The sequence below is a fragment of the Lepidochelys olivacea genome (genome assembly GCF_965140295.1).
Source record: "Lepidochelys olivacea isolate rLepOli2 genome assembly, chromosome: 9".
Taxonomy (NCBI): domain Eukaryota; kingdom Metazoa; phylum Chordata; order Testudines; family Cheloniidae; genus Lepidochelys; species Lepidochelys olivacea.
The window spans coordinates 97,946,830-97,966,615 of record NC_140419.1 but is presented as its reverse complement, the minus strand read 5'-3'; the positions used below and the strand labels follow the sequence as shown (position 1 = coordinate 97,966,615).

At 41.8% G+C, this 19,786-nt stretch overlaps 1 pseudogene across 1 annotated transcript in view; it reads left to right on the top strand.

Annotated features, from left to right (window-relative positions):
* LOC311526324 (transmembrane 9 superfamily member 2-like) overlaps positions 1–18,999 on the top strand; it is a 36,062-nt pseudogene extending 17,063 nt beyond the window's left edge. The window contains exons 8-9 of the transcript in view: positions 1,992–2,167; positions 18,863–18,999. The product of the transcript in view is annotated as a transmembrane 9 superfamily member 2-like (transcript). The remainder of the gene's footprint in view (positions 1–1,991; positions 2,168–18,862) is intronic.
* Positions 19,000–19,786: the final 787 nt, after the last annotated feature.

Below are 19,786 nucleotides of genomic sequence, written 5' to 3'. Positions count from 1 at the left end.
ATCTCACTCTCCTGAGGATAACACAGAGAGATAAAGAACGGATGTTGTTTGAATGCCAGCAAACATACACTGCAATGCTTTGTTCTACAGTTATTCCTGAGTACGTGTTACTGGCCTGGAGTGGTAAAGTGTCCTACCATGAAGGACGCAATAAGGCTGCCCTCCCCAGAAACCTTTTGCAAAGGCTTTAGGAGTACATCTAGGAGAACCGCGAATGCCAGGGCAAAGTAATCCTTTCACATGCTTGCTTTTAAACCATGTATAGTATTTTAAAAGGTACACTCACCAGAGGTCCCTTCTCCATCTGCTGGGTACAGGAGGCAGCCTTGGGTGGGTTCGGGGGGTACTGGCTCCAGGTCCAGGGTGAGAAACAGTTCCTGGCTGTCGGGAAAACCGGTTTCTCCGCTTGCTTGCTGTGAGCTATCTACAACCTCATCATCATCTTCTTCGTCCCCAAAACCTGCTTCCGTATTGCCTCCATCTCCATTGAAGGAGTCAAACAGCACGGCTGGGGTAGTGGTGGCTGAACCCCCTAAAATGGCATGCAGCTCATCATAGAAGCAGCATGATTGGGGCTCTGACCCGGAGCGGCCGTTCGCCTCTCTGGTTTTCTGGTAGGCTTGCCTCAGCTCCTTAAGTTTCACGCGGCACTGCTTCGGGTCCCTGTTATGGCCTCTGTCCTTCATGCCCTGGGAGATTTTGACAAAGGTTTTGGCATTTCGAAAACTGGAACGGAGTTCTGATAGCACGGATTCCTCTCCCCAAACAGCGATCAGATCCCGTACCTCCCGTTCGGTCCATGCTGGAGCTCTTTTGCGATTCTGGGACTCCATCATGGTCACCTGTGCTGATGAGCTCTGCGTGGTCACCTGCAGCTTGCCACGCTGGCCAAACAGGAAATGAGATTTAAAAGTTTGCGGTTCTTTTCCTGTCTACCTGGCCAGTGCATCTGAGTTGAGAGTGCTGTCCAGAGCGGTCACAATGGAGCACTCTGGGATAGCTCCTGGAGGCCAATACCATCGAATTGTGTCCACAGTACCCCAAATTCGAGCCGGCAAGGTCGATTTAAGCGTTAATCCATTTGTCAGGGGTGGAGTAAGGAAATCGATTTTAAGAGCCCTTTAAGTCGAAATAAAGGGCTTCATTGTGTGGACGGGTGCAGGTTTACATCGATTTAACGCTGCTAAATTCGACCTAAAGTCCTAGTGTAGACCAGGGCTTAGTTATACTGCAGCTTCAATACCAAATTTGCTTAACTTTGTTTGCCACCTAACATAGGTATGCACCTGTCCCTTCCTTCATCAAGGGGTGTGTATGTTGGCAGTCTTTTCAGTCTTTTGAAGATTTGGTCCTCAGCCATACTGTGTTCATTTCCATTTTTGAGTACTCTAGTTGTGCTGTGCTGTTAAACTACTACTGTGTTGCCTCTTGTGGCTACATCTCTGTAGTGGATATTTGCACCATATTTGCAAGGTGCTTTGGGATCCTTGAGGATGAGAGCTGCTACATTCCTGTAAAATTATTGTTTTAATAAATTAATAGTTACTTGCTAACACATTACCCTATGTAAATACAAGCTTAGTTTTCTTGTGAAAATGTATAATTCTGCAACTTTTTAAAATCTAAAAAATAAAACAAAAAATTACAATTTAGTCCCCAGCACGTTCTCCTGAGGCTTTGTAGACTGAAGAGATATTTGCTGTGTTTCCCCAGTTTCTACAGTTACCAGAAAAACCCTAAATAAAGTCTTGATCGTGGATAACAGAATTTCACATTCATAGTTTAAACATCCTGACAGAATTCATTTTGAGAAAGAAATAGCATAATTTTAATAAAAAGGAGTTTAAGCAAGAGTATGAGTATAAAAATATGCCAAGAATTAATTTAATCTTTCATAGACTTGTAAATAATGCTTTGCTCTGAAATGATAAAAGTGCAGTTTTAGTTTTGTACTTGAATTTTTTCCTGAAATGGTTTAGTATTTCTTTCAGGATTATCATTGGTGGTGGAGATCATTCTTAATGAGCAGCTTTACAGCTGTTTATCTTTTTATCTATGAGGTTCATTACTTCTTCTCTGAACTCCAAATAATGGGAACTGCTAGTACCATTTTATACTTTGGGTATACTAGGATCATGGTTTTGATATTTTTCCTTTTTACAGGTAAGTGCAGCATTATCGGTGAAATTCAATGCAACGGTTTCAGGGTTGCTGTTTTCTGATCATTCTAGCCAGAGTCAAGCTGAGAAACACTTGCTTGGAAGAAACCAGCAATTTTGATATTAAATATGGTTTGAGTCTGCTGCTACCATTATTCACTCACTTTACAGCACCCAAAAATATGCACGCTAGCGACATAACAGTACAGATAACTTATTGTTCCTGACCTGAAGATCTACAATCTAATTTGCAGCGATTCTTTTCTAACTTGTTGAGTTTCCTTGATTATTGCATGGTAGTGTAACAGTGACCTAAGAACATTATAGATTTACATTTTCAAAGTGTCCTTGACAGAAAAGCTTTTATATTGGAAATTACTTAGGAAGTCACAAAATGAAAGGAATGCTGATTGCTGATCACACACACACACACACACGTATATATATAATGAATGTAAATGAAAGGTAAGAAACGGAGACTAAAACTGAGAATGGTCTTTGCTAGAAGGATGAATGTGGGACTGGAAGATTTAATCCTGACACTCTGACACTAACTGTTGCAAGTCACTCAACATCTTGATGTCTTTTCACAGTGTGTAAAATGGGGCTAACACTTATCTAATTAATCCTTACAACAGATAATATTTGTAAAAGGTTTTGAAAATGTAAAGTGATCTAAATGCTAAATATAACTATTACTAAATGTAAAGGCTTTAAATTGCAAATGTCACACGCAGTGTATAGGGACTGGAAATTTTTATTTTCAATTTATTTAACTTAATAATGAATGCAAGATGTCCAAATATTCACATGGTAGTGAACTGGTATTGAGTATGTGATAGAAAGCGAATACCTAGAGCAGTCAGACACTTGAAATGCCAGATAGTAAAGCAGATGCGATGCTGCGCAACTTGCAGATGCAAAGAAGAAAAGAGGGGTTAGGAATGTGTTGAACAAAACTTGCCCTACACTGACTCAAAAAAAAAAAGTTTGGGGGGGAGTTACATGTCTTGGGAGTTCTGAACCTATTGAAATGAAGCAAGTGGGGTACTGCAGCACATTGTTAAACAGACAGCGTGAGGACACTTCCAGTGTTGTACTGTTGAGATGCAGGCAGGACTGTGGTCTACTAGAATGTACTTTTCTCATATCTTCTGATGTAATTAAACTTGGAGCATAATGTGAGGAACAGGATTTTTTCCAGAATCAGACCTTAGCTTTCTGGTAGAGTATGAAAAATGAAGAATGTGTGAATTTTATTGATCACACCATCAGCTCTTTTCCCCAGCCCCACAGAAAAGGCTAGGGTTGTGAGGTCCAGGTTCAGCAGAAAGGTCTTTAGTACTGCAGTGAGTCAGCAAGCACCTGGCTAATCCAAGAAACCTCCTTCTGCACTCATGTTCAATGGGTGCTTGCTATGGAGACTTCTAGGGGGCTATTCACTTCAGGCTTCCTCATTTGTTCAAGAGAAGGGTCTAAATCTGGCCTCTTGTGACTGTGGCTGTAACTTTCAGAATTTAGAAAGGCAGGATGGCTCAGTGGTTAGGTTGCAAGTCTAGGACTTCAGAGACGTGGGTTCTATTCCCAGCTGTGCCACAGACTTCCTTGGACAATTTACTATGGGCCAATCTACACTAAAGCTGTAAATTGACCTCAGTTATGTACGTTTCATAACTGAAGTCGACATGACTTACAGAAGTTTCTAGACCACGCTGTGTCGACAGGAGACGCTCTCCCACCGACTTAGCAGGTCTTCACCAGACCCACTAAATCGATCGCAGTAGTGCTGAGTTTAGCCATTAGTGTAGACAAGCCCGAAGTCTCTGTGCCTCAGTTCCCTCTCTGTAATATGGAGAGAACTCTTTTTTACCTCACAACTGTGTGTGAGGATAAACACATTAAAGATTATGAGGTGCTCAGGTACTGCAGTGATGGGGTCTTATAATAACACAGCATGCATATATACATCTACAGAGAAGAGAAGACTCAGCATCTTATTTGTCATGCGTCACCATTTCAAGACACACACAATTATTTTTTTTAAAAGCCACAAATCTGGGGAGATTCTTGGGAGCAAGAGATAGGCTAATAAAAGTCCTTTCTTAGATTCCCCCATCTCTTCTTGGCAGATCCTCATTTACATTCAGTTCATAAGTAAAAAATTTAAAAATAAATATTTTGGCTGCTCAGGGTTGCTTACATCACCGGTCTCTTCTCTGCTGCTGCCCTGCCCCACCTTCTCTAGTATCACTATGTTTGCCGAGATTAGTTCATCTGAGCTCATTGTTATTTGTTGCTTGCCATATGCTAATTGTGGAGAGAAGTAGATTTGGAGCCTGGCTACTTACTAGGGTAACTTCAATGCTGTTGGAGAGAAGGAACTTTTGCTTGCTCACTTTGGATCTGCTACCATCCTTGGATCTATGATTAAGACCTCTGTAATTTTATTCTGAGGAAACCTGAAGAAAAGTGGTGAAAAGGCAAATGGTGATGAATGGAGAATGAGATGCCAGGTAGGAGTTGCCACCATTTTAACAAGAGGAACATTCAGGGGGATAAAACTTCACACGCCGTAGACTTCCAAACAGAAAGCCATACTTTGAAATGTGGTATCAAGGTTCCTTCCCCACTCTGAACGCTAGGGTACAGATGTGGGGACCTGCATGAAAATCTCCTAAGCTTACTTTTACCAGCTTAGGTTAAAACTTCCCCAAGGTACAAACCATTTTACCTTTTGCCCTTGGACTTTCGCTGCCACCACCAAACGTCTAACACCAGTATTATTATTATTAGGAAAGAGTTTGTTTGGAAATGACTTTTCCCCCAAAATCCTCCCAAATCTTACCCCCTTTTTTCTGGTGAAGGTTTGATAAAAATCCTCACCAATTTGCATAGGTGACCACAGACCCAAACCTTTGGATCTTAAGAACAATGAAGAAAGCATTCAGTTTCTTAAAAGAAGAAAAAGTAAAAAAGAATCACCTCTGTAAAATCAGGGTGGTAAATACCTTACAGGATAATTAGATTAAAAACATAGACAGTCCCTCTAGGCAAAACCTTAAGTTACAAAAAGACACAAAAACAGGGATGTCCATTCCGTTCAGCACAGCTTATTTTCTCAGCCATTTAAACAAACAGAATCTAATGCATATCTAGCTAGATTACTTACTAAGTTCTAAGACTCCATTCCTGTTCTGTCCCCGGCAAAAGCATCACACAGACAGACCCAGACCCTTTGTTTCTCCCCCCCTCCAACTTTGAAAGTATCTTGTCTCCTCATTGGTCATTGTGGTCAGGTGCCAGCAAGGTTATCCTAGCTTCTTAACCCTTTACAGGTGAAAGGATTTTTCCTCTGGCCAGGAGGAATTTTAAAGGTGTTTACCCTTCCCTTTATATTTATGACATGTGGCCTCTGAAATTACTCATGCAAACTGGGATCTACTACAGAATTACCCTAACATTCATAAGCAAGTGGCTCCCAGAGTAATTTTGGGGCCTGACCTGGAAAATTTGGCCCAGAAAGTTTCATACTGAAGAGGAAAAGATCTTTTTTTGAACTTGTTTTGTTTGCAGAAAATTGCATCTTGTTCATGCTTAGGCTCACATCTTTCTAATTCTCTTTCATTATCTTGGTGCTGCAAGATGTGGAGTTCACACAGTCCTATCTTACATGTGCCATTTCACTTTAAATCATCAAGCACGAGACTGGTAGAATTATTGGGAAAATGCCTTCTGTATATAGAGGGTTATTTTAAACTGTGACTAGTGATGTTAATTTGTAGTATCCTGTTATTGATGAGCTACAAGACACTGACAGATAACTCATTGCTACCTCTAAAAGACTTCTACCTGCTTATTGAAAACCACTGCAAATATTTATATTCGCTTAACATAGATCTAGAATTCTAGAAATGTAGGAGTGGAAGGGAGCTTGATAGGTCATTTAGACCAGTCTTTTGCACTGAGGTAGGACTAGGTATATATGGCCAAATTGCACGCAACTGTCTCTAGGCAGTTTTTCTTCTGTATTTTCCTGGACATTGTAAAAGTTGGTGGGTTTTTTTTCTTTTTCTTACTATTTAAGCCCTGCAGCTGAGAGGGGAAGAGGGCCTGATCTTTTTTATATCTGAAACTGATAGAATAACCACCTGAGGTAACAAAACAGCAGTGTGCCTGCTAGAATTAGCAAGGAGCATTAGTGTATGCGTTTCTGAGCAAAGTGAGCCAAATACTCTGTGTACGTTATGTTTAATGATGTTAGCTGCCATGTATCTGCTATGTTTCTTCTTTCTCATTATTTACACCCTGCTGAAGTCTGTCTCTTCTTCCCTTTTCATTGGGAGTAGGGGAAAGACTGTGGATTGTATCTGCAGTTTAGAGTCTCTTAAAATTGCAATTGAGAAGGATTTAATTCTTCCAATTTTAAATTATTAGAAAGCAAACATGGAATGTGGCATGTTGCCAGTTAAACTGCTGCTTAAATCCTGGCAAAACAGAGAAGCTCCAGATGTCCTCTGTAATTTACAAAAAAGAAATCTATAGTTAAAAATGTTTTAATTATTTTTAAATTAAAGCAATATGTTAATGTGTGTATAGGTTAGTTGCTACTCTGCCAATTTCAATTTAGGAGACGTAAATTGGTAGAATTAAAAATATTCTTTTTACCTATAAAATGATGATTTAAGTTGCCATGGCAGCTGCTGAAATGGTACTAAGAGCTTCAGATGTGCTGATTCTGGAGTCGTTGATGGGGATACCTGAAAAAGTACAATAATATGTAATTCTGTTGTTTTCATGTGTTAACTTTTATAAACCACATTAATAGTGGCACTGCTTTCTATAACCATTTCATGAAGAAATCACTGTGCAGTCATATTATTTTAGGAAGTGACTGTTTTCTAAATTCTGTACATGGTAATTTCCCATGAATTAGCAATTCAGAGTTGAGTCGTTGATAACATTCAAAACAGAATGTTAGTTTATCCTCTCTAATTAGTTTAACAATCTGTGCTTTGGGTGGATAGTAAACTACTATACCAAGACAATCCAACCAAGGTTATAGGAGTTTTGTTTGCTTTATCATTACTTTTCCTTAGTAGCATCCAATTTGTAAATTAAACTGTAAGAAGGGCCCAATCCTGCCAACACTTCTGAATGTGAGTAAAGTTACTGACATGAGTTAATGAATTACTCATGTGAGTACATCTGCTCACGTGCATAACTATTTGAAGGAGTGGGACCTTGACCTATTCCAGTTATGTCAGCAATAGGTATCTTGTTTTACTATATTTTTAAATCACAGTAGCTGAAATCCAATATAAAAGTCATCATTAACAGCTCATATATGGCAACATAGTGTGATATTTTGGTCTCCACAAAAGAAATCACAGTGAATAGCCAAGTAGGAGCTGAATGCTGAAGCTGAACAAATACTTGTGAATATTTAAAACAATGACTGTCACCAATGTATAATCAAGCTGGCCAAATCTAACAATTATTGTGTACATCAAAACAGACACTATTTTAACTGGTGATAGTTATGATTACGTGGATTTTATGCTTGGGGACAAAAAATGGTTGTGTTTAGTCAAAGCATGTTGCTTTACAGTGACCTCTATTTTTGAACATCACTTTCACTTGTGAGTTAATGCCATGTTCAAAACTGAGTTTTGATCTTCTGGGTAGACTGTGTTTAGAATCTGAGATTCTGAAGCATCCACCACTGTGTAGTGATTGAAACCAGTATGATTTCAAAAGCTACATAAAAAGCTTTTAAGATATATAAAAAGTATCAGCCAAGTGCAGAGTGCTCTTCTATTTGCTTTCTTACATTCTGTTCGTGCTCTGAATGTTTTTTCTTCATTAAACAGTAAAGCTGGAAAAGCTGAGGTGGAATAGGACAGTCTGCTTTGAAGTGTTTTGGCATTATTTGGTGCAGTGATTCTGTTTTTAATATTGAAGTGAAATTAAAGAAATTGTTTACTAATAACTTGATGTTACCCAGTTAAATGTTAGCTCATGGTATTCTTTCCAAATACACCAAAAGAAAACTGTTGCTAAGTGCTATTATGTATTACTGCCTAAAGTATTCAGAAGCCGAGGACAAAAAATCAAGCGAGCTGAATTGTCAGCTCTTTCTGGTATATTGGTCATATTTTGCCTCTTGGGGTAGGGATGTTACTTGACACATTCAGTAACATCTTGACTATCAGTTTCATGAATTTTAAATAACTATCATAAAAAACAAGCTTACATTTACACTTCTGTAGAATCAGATAGAAGATACATAATGGTTTGCAGTGAGCTGATGCTTTCATTTCTATGGATGAGCTCTAAGGGCTTATCACGGAAAGTTAGAATCTTAAAGTAATTGTGAAGGACATCCCTTTGAAGATAGCTCTACCAAAAAAAAGTAATTTCTTAAATGCATGTCCACCCAAATCCATATTCATATCTTTGTAAGTTTGCAGGCAGCTTGGGATCACTTAAACGAAAATAAAAAATATAAAAAGCTGCAGTGGTAATGCTTGATTCTAGAACAAATCAAGGCCTTATAGGGCTGTCAGGGGAGTGTGTGTAGGGATTTGGATTTTTCACAATATTATGGGGCAAAGAGAAGTGTATATCAAAGTTGTATCCCTATCCCTATTGTGGAATAATAGTAGAGAGATAACAGAAAATTTTTCAGAGAGTACTGTAAATTATATTTCCTCTCTGAATCAGTGATGTTTATTGGAATAAACTGATTAACATCCACAGTAAATAGAATCCACAATGAGAAGAGTTTGGGGGTTTTCCTGTTCTGTGTTCCATCCGATATTTCACTTGAGATTGAAAGCCTTCTTGCACTCTGATAACTAAATAGCCAGTCATATGAATATGTAACTTGAATCAGTAGACTGTACAGATTCTTTCAGAAAATTCTGATTTTGCTTTTTACCATGCTTTGTGAAAGAAACTGAAGTAGCTTTGAATGGTAACAAATTATACCACTTATAAACAAATAACCTAGTTGTTTTTTTGGTAAACATAGACATGTTTTTGAATTGGGCATCCTGTTATAAGTATACATGCCTGGTATCAATTTTAGTAAGCTAATTAGAAATCTAATAGTGTCCCTTCTGCAGGAATCATAGAATCATAGAATATCAGGGTTGGAAGGGACCCCAGAAGGTCATCTAGTCCAACCCCCTGCTCAAAGCAGGACCAATTCCCAGTTAAATCATCCCAGCCAGGGCTTTGTCAAGCCTGACCTTAAAAACCTCTAAGGAAGGAGATTCAACCACCTCCCTAGGTAACGCATTCCAGTGTTTCACCACCCTCTTAGTGAAAAAGTTTTTCCTAATATCCAATCTAAACCTCCACCACTGCAACTTGAGACCATTACTCCTCGTTCTGTCATCTGCTACCACTGAGAACAGTCTAGAGCCATCCTCTTTGGAACCCCCTTTCAGGTAGTTGAAAGCAGCTATCAAATCCCCCCTCATTCTTCTCTTCTGCAGGCTAAACAATCCCAGCTCCCTCAGCCTCTCCTCATAAACTCATGTGTTCCAGTCCCCTAATCATTTTTGTTGCCCTTCGCTGGACTCTCTCCAATTTATCCACATCCTTCTTGAAGTGTGGGGCCCAAAACTGGACACAGTACTCCAGATGAGGCCTCACCAATGTCGAATAGAGGGGAACGATCACGTCCCTCGATCTGCTCGCTATGCCCCTACTTATACATCCCAAAATGCCATTGGCCTTCTTGGCAACAAGGGCACACTGCTGACTCATATCCAGCTTCTCGTCCACTGTCACCCCTAGGTCCTTTTCCGCAGAACTGCTGCCTAGCCATTCGGTCCCTAGTCTGTAGCTGTGCATTGGGTTCTTCCGTCCTAAGTGCAGGACCCTGCACTTATCCTTATTGAACCTCATCAGATTCCTTTTGGCCCAATCTTCCAATTGGTCTAGGTCCTTCTGTATCCTATCCCTCCCCTCCAGCGTATCTACCACTCCTCCCAGTTTAGTATCATCCGCAAATTTGCTGAGAGTGCAATCCACACCATCCTCCAGATCATTTATGAAGATATTGAATAAAACCGGCCCCAGGACCGACCCTTGGGGCACTCCACTTGATACCGGCTGCCAACTAGACATGGAGCCATTGATCACTACCCGTTGAGCCCGACAATCTAGCCAGCTTTCTACCCACCTTATAGTGCATTCATCCAGCCCATACTTCCTTAACTTGCTGACAAGAATACTATGGGAGACCGTGTCAAAAGCTTTGCTAAAGTCAAGAAACAATACATCCACTGCTTTCCCTTCATCCACAGAACCAGTAATCTCATCGTAAAAGGCGATTAGATTAGTCAGGCATGACCTTCCCTTGGTGAATCCATGCTGGCTGTTCCTGATCACTTTCCTCTCATGCAAGTGCTTCAGGATTGATTCTTTGAGGACCTGCTCCATGATTTTTCCAGGGACTGAGGTGAGGCTGACTGGCCTGTAGTTCCCAGGATCTTCCTTCTTCCCTTTTTTAAAGATTGGCACTACATTAGCCTTTTTCCAGTCATCCGGGACTTCCCCGGTTCGCCATGAGTTTTCAAAGATAATGGCCAGTGGCTCTGCAATCACAGCCGCCAATTCCTTCAGCACTCTCGGATGCAACTCGTCCGGCCCCATGGACTTGTGCACGTCCAGCTTTTCTAAATAGTCCCTAACCGCCTCTATCTCCACAGAGGGCTGGCCATCTCTTCCGCATTTTGTGATGCCCAGCGCAGCAGTCTGGGAGCTGACCTTGTTAGTGAAAACAGAGGCAAAAAAAGCATTGAGTACATTAGCTTTTTCCACATCCTCTGTCACTAGGTTGCCTCCCTCATTCAGTAAGGGGCCCACACATTCCTTGGCTTTCTTCTTGTTGCCAACATACCTGAAGAAACCCTTCTTGTTACTCTTGACATCTCTGGCTAGCTGCAGCTCCAGGTGCGATTTGGCCCTCCTGATAACATTCCTACATGCCCGAGCAATATTTTTATACTCTTCCCTGGTCATATGTCCAACCTTCCACTTCTTGTAAGCTTCTTTTTTATGTTTAAGTTCCGCTAGGATTTCACCATTAAGCCAAGCTGGTCGCCTGCCATATTTACTATTCTTTCGACTCATCGGGATGGTTTGTCCCTGTAACCTCAACAGGGATTCCTTGAAATACAGCCAGCTCTCCTGGACTCCTTTCCCCTTCAAGTTAGTCCCCCAGGGGATCCTGGCCATCCGTTCCCTGAGGGAGTCGAAGTCTGCTTTCCTGAAGTCCAGGGTCCGTATCCTGCTGCTTACCTTTCTTCCCTGCATCAGGGTCCTGAACTCAACCAACTCATGGTCACTGCCTCCCAGATTCCCATCCACTTTTGCTTCCCCCACTAATTCTACCCGGTTTGTGAGCAGCAGGTCAAGAAAAGCGCCCCCCCTAGTTGGCTCCTCTAGCACTTGCGCCAGGAAATTGTCCCCTACGCTTTCCAAAAACTTCCTGGATTGTTAAACAGGAAAGGGTGTCCTGTTTAACAAGCTGGTTCAGATGTTTATTGGAATGCTATTTTAAGTAAAGCAACAAAGGCTGGCAATGGAGGCAAGATTTCAGTTGAGAGAAACTGCTATCAGCTGTGTGCTTGTATTTCAAGACTGGCTTTCATGAGAGAGGTGCTCAGAGGGAAGAGAATCTGAAAATGCCAGCCTTGACTTGTCTGGCATCAGTGTCTCACCAGTGTGCCAAGCTAGCTGATAACATTTCGAACAATGGCAGTCAGGCACCTAACTCCTTTGGGAGCCTCTGAATATCCCAGTCTTCTTGTCCAACACACTGAAGTAAATGATATAGCTAAAGCTGCAGCCTTTAAAATAGCCACGGTATGCATCCGATGAAGTGAGCTGTAGCTCACGAAAGCTCATGCTCAAATAAATTGGTTAGTTTCTAAGGTGCCTCAAGTCCTCCTTTTCTTTTTGCAAATACAGACTAACACGGCTGCTACTTTGAAACCTTTAAAATAACTGTTTCCTTTACTTGTATTCACCTCACCCAGGTATTACTTGGTTTGTATTTTACTCTTAACTGGTTGGTCAGTGCCAAATATCACGGATTAGGATGGTGTCCCACATAAGCAATTCTAACAATTTATACCCATTTATCACTTCTGTAAATTCCTACACCAGGTGCCGGACAGGGAAGAATTAGGCCCACTCTGCTCAGTCAGTCATTCATACATAGCAGCTTAGTGCAGTGGCCTTCACAATACAGGGTTGAAGTGAAATACGTTAGTTTACTTAAAAATTTTGCAAAGGCAATAGAAAATAAATGACTTTACAAGCAGAATAGAAAAGTCAAGTGACAGCCTTTCAGATAGCGATAAAGCTGTGAACCAGGTTGGGGAAGAAATACTCCCTTCCCCAGAGGTGGTCTTGTTGTTGGAACCTGGAAGAAGTAGGCAGCTTTTATGAGAGGTTTTTAAGTGAGTTATAGGAGCTCTGCAAACATAGAGTTTACTCATGAACAATAATTTAATCCAACTGTCAGGTAATGTTGGCTTTGTGTAATCTTAAATTAACTGTGTAATATCAAACTACTGAAAACAAGCAATGTGCTGAACTCAGCCACGGGAGCTGTTAGTCTGTCAGATAAATGTTTAACCTACAGGTTTAAAAAACCCTTGGGAATATTTAAAAGATTGCTTCATTGAATTTTTCAACTGATTCGCTATAATTCACTCATCATAAATCTGCAAGCAAGGATGCTTAAAGGGAGACCATGGTAGCTCCTTTCAGACTACTCTCATCTTTGATGTTTGCAGCAGACTTGATAGCTATCAACCAGGGACTATTTATTAGTCAAATAATGGAAGCCACAGAGTTACATCACCTGTGAAGTCTTTCCAGTACAACCATTCACATTCTAAATCCTTAAGAAATTTTTGTTTGGATGGAGGAATTACGGTGCATGCTGGGGTTTATAATGGAAACGGTGACTGAACTCTTAACTACAGATGTGCCATTATAATATTGGTAGGGGAGATTTTGTGTATTGACGATGAAAGTAGTTATATAGGCTACTGGACAAAATCCAAATGAGGTGTCTAGCAGTTTTATGTCTAAGAGCCACATCTGACAGGTAACAGGTGGTATCTGGCACTTGCCTCCATTTTATGCATTTACTAGTATGCATCTCAGATTTAGCAGCTAATGTCATAGTAAATCTGGTTGTCTTCTACTATCTAAATTGGCAAAATCTCCAAGAAAGAGAATATTTTCTCTTTGATTTGTTGAGCAGATTTTGGAGAGGGAAGTTGGCAAGTGATTCTATCAATGTACATGAGAAAAACCTGATTATAGATTAAATAGTCCTTGTTCACTGGGAATGGCTTTGGTAATTTTGTATTTTGAATGAAGTCCTCCTTTGAGGGGAAAGTGGTGCGCAGGGAAGGTCCAGAGTAACAAGGGTCAGTGCGTGGGTGTGTTTATATAGAGTCTATTTCTGTAGTAAGCTTGTACATACTTGCAATTGCATGTTCATAGAACTGCAGTGGAAAAATCTTAAACCTTGTGCTAAAATTTGAGCGCTTTCTCTTTAAAATATTGAATTTCTATTACAGGAAAGCTGGTTTATTTTAAGATACCTAATATGTGAAACATACAGGAAAAACAGCACTTCAATAAAACCTAGTCTACCCGACAAACTTTTGCCAGCAACAGTTATGCCGCTTTAATTAAAACCGCTGTTGCATGTCCACACTATGCTCCTTGTGTCTGTGGAGTGCATCCACACCAGCAGCTCTTGAATCAACACAGAGAGCAGTGCACTGTGGGTAACTATCCCACTGTGCAACTGGCCGCAGGGTGCTTTGGGAAGGGTTTGCAATGTCTCATGGGGCAGGTACAGCGTCACATGATGCAGGGTTCTCAATTCCATCCTTCCAGGGGCATCCTAGTAGATTGTCAGCCACTTTTTCAACTAAAGTATGTGTGGGGGAGGGAGAGGAGAGTGGTGTGTCTGGGGTGGGGAAGACAGCAGGCTGACCGACCTATCCTGTGGCAGGGGGAGGGGGACACCCCCCTGGCTCTGCTCCGCACAGCAGTCTGTCCGGAAGCAGCCCGCTCTGCCAGCCTGCCTGTGGCTCTGTGAGTTCCCTCTGAGTTCTCCCACAGCCTCCTCGGCTGCCAGGAGCGGCATCCTGAGCTGCTCTGTGAGCTCTCCCTGCTGAGGAATGTGAAAGCACAGCAGTTGTCCCCTCCTGCTCCCCACTCCCCACAGCAGCAGTCTGCCTGGCGCTGTGTTCCTAGCGCAGGACACAACAGGAGCATTCCACCTTAATGATTTGCTCTTTGTTCCCCAAACACAGCAGCAGGCTCAGCTGTCAGATACTTCTCAGAGCTTTAAAAGGGGACGAGCACATGCCTGCAGGGCAGCAGACTAGTGATCAAAACAGTGAGCAGAGCGGTCAAGGCAGGCATTGTGGGATACCCGTGGAAGCCAGTTATGTGGACAAACAGCAGTGGCTACACTGACGCTTTGTCACTTTAACTTTCCCACAAAAAGCTTTATGCCTCTCATTGAGATGGTTTTATTTTGTCAGCAAAACAGCAGAGTTTTGCCGCCAAAAGTAGCGTTGTGTGTGTATACCTCGCCTGTTTTGTCAGTAAAAGACAACTTTTGCCAACAAAACTTTGTGGTATAGACAAGGTCTAAGGAGGAGGTTTTTAAGAGACACAGCCTGCTTTGAGCCTTCTATCTTACAAACATAAGAAGGTGGGATACAGAGGAACACTGAAAGAAGCTACCAGCTAGGGGAGGAGAGGTTGTAACAATGCAAATACGGGCATATTGGACACAATGGGAAGGAGTTGGAGAATCAACTATAAAATAGACATAGACTTTGTCTACACTGCACTTTTGTCAGTAAAACTTTTGTTGTTCAGGGGTGTGAAAAAAACACACACACCCCCAAATGACAAAACTTTTACCACCAAAAAGCACCGGTGTGAAGCTATCGTGTCTCATTGGGGGTGGATTTATTTTTTGTCTGTGGGAGAGCTCTCTCCTGCTGACAAAGAGTGGCTACACTGTGTGCCTTTTAGCAGCACAGCTGTGTTGCTAAAAAGTGCATAGTGTAGATATAGCTTTAGTGATGTCAAGCCTTAGTGATGTAAATTCCTTTTGTGGTTGGTGTATGAGTTCCTATCAAACCCACTGTTTCGGACTATGATAACTGTAAATCTGGAGGAAAAGGGTAATCTACAGCACCTAATAGTAGGTTGTCAAAAAGCCCTTTACTAGAAATATACGTGGCAAAATGAAGTATCACAAGAACTAGCAGGTATATAATAGGAAGCATTTGAAGAAAGGCTCCTCATTTATCACTTGCGAAAGTCTGGTCAGCAAGTGGGTAGAAAGACAGAAAAGCTAATTCAATAAATATGCAAAAGGTAAAATAGTCTAACAAAGAACCTGAGATTCCCTTTCATTGATTTGCCTTGTGATAGTGAATAATAGAGCTGATATTGAACATGTTCTATTTTCCATAGTTATGTTTATAAAAGCCTCTGATGGTATGTCTCCCAAGGGTGCAGTGAATCTTTTATAGGACTGTTGTAGTAAAACACAGCATGTCGCTGTCTTTTTAAAAACTTGTTCAGCCAGCACTGATTTCTCTACTGTTAGCAGGGTATTAATTGTGGCAACTAGTTAATATCTGTGCCTCAATTAACCAATGTGCAAAGTGCCTATTGCAATAGCTATGTTTATAAAAAGCCTCTGATGGAGTGGACTGGGTATGTCTCCTAAGGGTGCAGTGAATCTTTATAGGAGTGTTGCACGTCGCTGTCTTTTTAAAAACTTGTTTAGCTAACACTGATTTTTCCTACCATTGGGAGGGTGTTAATTGTGACATCTAGTTTAATGTCTGTGCCTCAGTTAACCAATGTGCAAAGTGCTTATAGTAATAGCTATGTCCTGGAGGGGTTTTGAGGTTTAATATTGAATCTCCTTGAATGCAAGGTTGTTAGAAGGGCAACTTATTTATTTCATAAAGTTTGCCTTTGAAATTGGTGCAGGAATTTGAGAGAAACATTATATTTACCCCGAGTCTCAATTGAGTTAATGGGGAGGATATTTGGGACATATTGCACGTGACCCCAGTAACTGAAAAGGAAGCATAGTCTTCCCTCCTTTCCAGTCACTCCATCACAGTGATAGTGGGTGAGGCAGCTGCAACTTTGCTCTTTACAGTAAAAAGAGAAAATACTCTGGCCCTGGGCCAGTCTCTTCCTCTGCCGTATGTTGTTCTCCACCTTCTTAGAATCATAGAATATCAGGGTTGGAAGGGACCCCAGAAGGTCATCTAGTCCAACCCCCTGCTCAAAGCAGGACCAATTCCCAGTTAAATCATCCCAGCCAGGGCTTTGTCAAGCCTGACCTTAAAAACCTCTAAGGAAGGAGATTCTACCACCTCCCTAGGTAATGCATTCCAGTGTTTCACCACCCTCTTAGTGAAAAAATTTTTCCTAATATCCAATCTAAACCTCCCCCACTGCAACTTGAGATCATTACTCCTCGTTCTGTCATCTGCTACCACTGAGAACAGTCTAGAGCCATCCTCTTTGGAACCCCCTTTCAGGTAGTTGAAAGCAGCTATCAAATCCCCCCTCATTCTTCTCTTCTGCAGGCTAAACAATCCCAGCTCCCTCAGCCTCTCCTCATAACTCATGTGTTCCAGTCCCCTAATCATTTTTGTTGCCCTTCGCTGGACTCTCTCCAATTTATCCACATCCTTCTTGAAGTGTGGGGCCCAAAACTGGACACAGTACTCCAGATGAGGCCTCACCAATGTCGAATAGAGGGGAACGATCACGTCCCTCGATCTGCTCGCTATGCCCCTACTTATACATCCCAAAATGCCATTGGCCTTCTTGGCAACAAGGGCACACTGCTGACTCATATCCAGCTTCTCGTCCACTGTCACCCCTAGGTCCTTTTCTGCAGAACTGCTGCCTAGCCATTCGGTCCCTAGTCTGTAGCTGTGCATTGGGTTCTTCCGTCCTAAGTGCAGGACCCTGCACTTATCCTTATTGAACCTCATCAGATTCCTTTTGGCCCAATCTTCCAATTGGTCTAGGTCCTTCTGTATCCTATCCCTCCCCTCCAGCGTATCTACCACTCCTCCCAGTTTAGTATCATCCGCAAATTTGCTGAGAGTGCAATCCACACCATCCTCCAGATCATTTATGAAGATATTGAATAAAACCGGCCCCAGGACCGACCCTTGGGGCACTCCACTTGATACCGGCTGCCAACTAGACATGGAGCCATTGATCACTACCCGTTGAGCCCGACAATTTAGCCAGCTTTCTACCCACCTTATAGTGCATTCATCCAGCCCATACTTCCTTAACTTGCTGACAAGAATACTATGGGAGACCGTGTCAAAAGCTTTGCTAAAGTCAAGAAACAATACATCCACTGCTTTCCCTTCATCCACAGAACCAGTAATCTCATCATAAAAGGCGATTAGATTAGTCAGGCATGACCTTCCCTTGGTGAATCCATGCTGGCTGTTCCTGATCACTTTCCTCTCATGCAAGTGCTTCAGGATTGATTCTTTGAGGACCTGCTCCATGATTTTTCCAGGGACTGAGGTGAGGCTGACTGGCCTGTAGTTCCCAGGATCTTCCTTCTTCCCTTTTTTAAAGATTGGCACTACATTAGCCTTTTTCCAGTCATCTTGCCATGCAATGGTTACTCCTGCCTTAAATCTTCAGTAACTTCTGCAGGCTACTCAACCCTTGCTTATAGAGCAGAACGGACCACTATGATCATCAGAGCTGGGGTTGGGGTGCGGGCTTACCTCATGCAGCTCCCAGTCAGCAGCACAGCTGGGTTGCAGAGGAAGGCTTCCTGCCTGTCCAGGCATCGCAGACTGCGCTGTGCCCTGGAAGCAGCCAGCAGCAGGTCCAGCTCCTAGACTGAGGCACACAAGGAGCGCCGTGCAGCTCTCGTCCACAGGTGCTTGGGGCGGGGACAGTGCGCGGAGCCCCGTGGCCCCCCTGCCTAGGAGCCAGACCTGCTGCTGGCCGCTTCCGGGGCGTAGTGCAGTGTCGGAACAGGTAGGGACTAGCTTGCCTTAGCCGGGCAGCACCGCCGACGGGACTTTTAACGGCCTGGTTGGCGGTGCTGACCAGAGCCGCCACGACCCAGTCCCTTCCATTCCGCGACCCAGTTCCCTTCCAGTCGTGACCCATGGTTTGAAAACCACGGCAGTAGACCACATGGCCTTGCAGTAGTGTATGACCTAAAGACAGTGTATAATTTGAGCTGGACAAGGCTTTTGCATATGTATACATTGTAAGTGTAGCATACAGTTGAGGAAGTTAACTACTAGTTGTTTTAGAGTATCCATGTGGCTGCTAATGACAGATTTATGTAATTTTGTGACTGTGTTCAGTTTTTTAGGGGCACATCATACAAGCAACTCCTAAAAAATCTTTTAGCTTTGAAATTGATAATTTAGTAGCCCAGGGTAAATGTTCATTGTTAAAAGTTAAAAAGTGCACTTTTATTTCTGGATAGGTAACTGGAGGATAATGGGATATTTTGGCCTGCTGGGATTTGCCTGTTATTAGACTTGCTCCAAGAGCATGTATGGAAGATAAACTAACTATTTTAACACTCTTCTTGTGTTAAGGACGATTGGATTTTTTGCCTGCTTCTGGTTTGTTAGTAAGATTTACAGTGTTGTGAAAGTGGACTGAAGAATTTCAAAGTGTCTTTGGATCTTATCACCCTTGCTGTGATATATTTTTACCCTGTATTGAGAAACCTACTTCAGTTATTTTAAAACGTAAAAGCTGAACTGCAACCTGTATGGCACAAAATACAGGCTATATAGATGGAAATAGCAGCTTGGGAAAACGTTTACACCAGTCATACTGTCCCTGAAAATGTTTATCCATTCTAATGACTTTTTAAAAATACTGTATCTGGAGAAACTAATGAATGATGCAATGAAACCATTTTTTAAAATAGTACATTATATAATTTCCAGATGAGATTTCTTGTTATTTTTGGTACTTTTCTTTTTACTCTTAGCAATTGTACCATCAAAGCATAGGACCGTCCAGTAAATACTATGTAAAAATTTGAAACTTTTTTTAACTTAAAACTGATTGTACATAGTATTGTGCACCTTTAAAACTCGTTTATCATCGTACAAAGGAACATGCATTTAGTGTAATGTAGAATTTTGTTAAGGATATCAACCCTTTTTTTTTTTTTTTAAGAAAAACAAAGCACAACTCTGGCTGACTTGTCAAGTATGTCACCACTCCTAAGCATACGTTTCATTTATTTACTTTGTCAAATGGGCTGCCAAAAGGATGATTCCCTTATTTCTGGGCTATACTGCTAGTTATGGAGTGTTCAAATGTAGGGAGCAATAGCACGTGGAGCCTAACTGCTGCTTTGGATTAGAGGATGAGAGGCATTCTCTCTTCTAACCAGATCCCACGCTAGAGCTTTAAAGGAGATTACAAACACCTCCAATTGTATCTGGAAGTGAACAGGAAATAATTGCAGAGACGAGCTCGGTTGTTACGTTCATGCTGGTCAC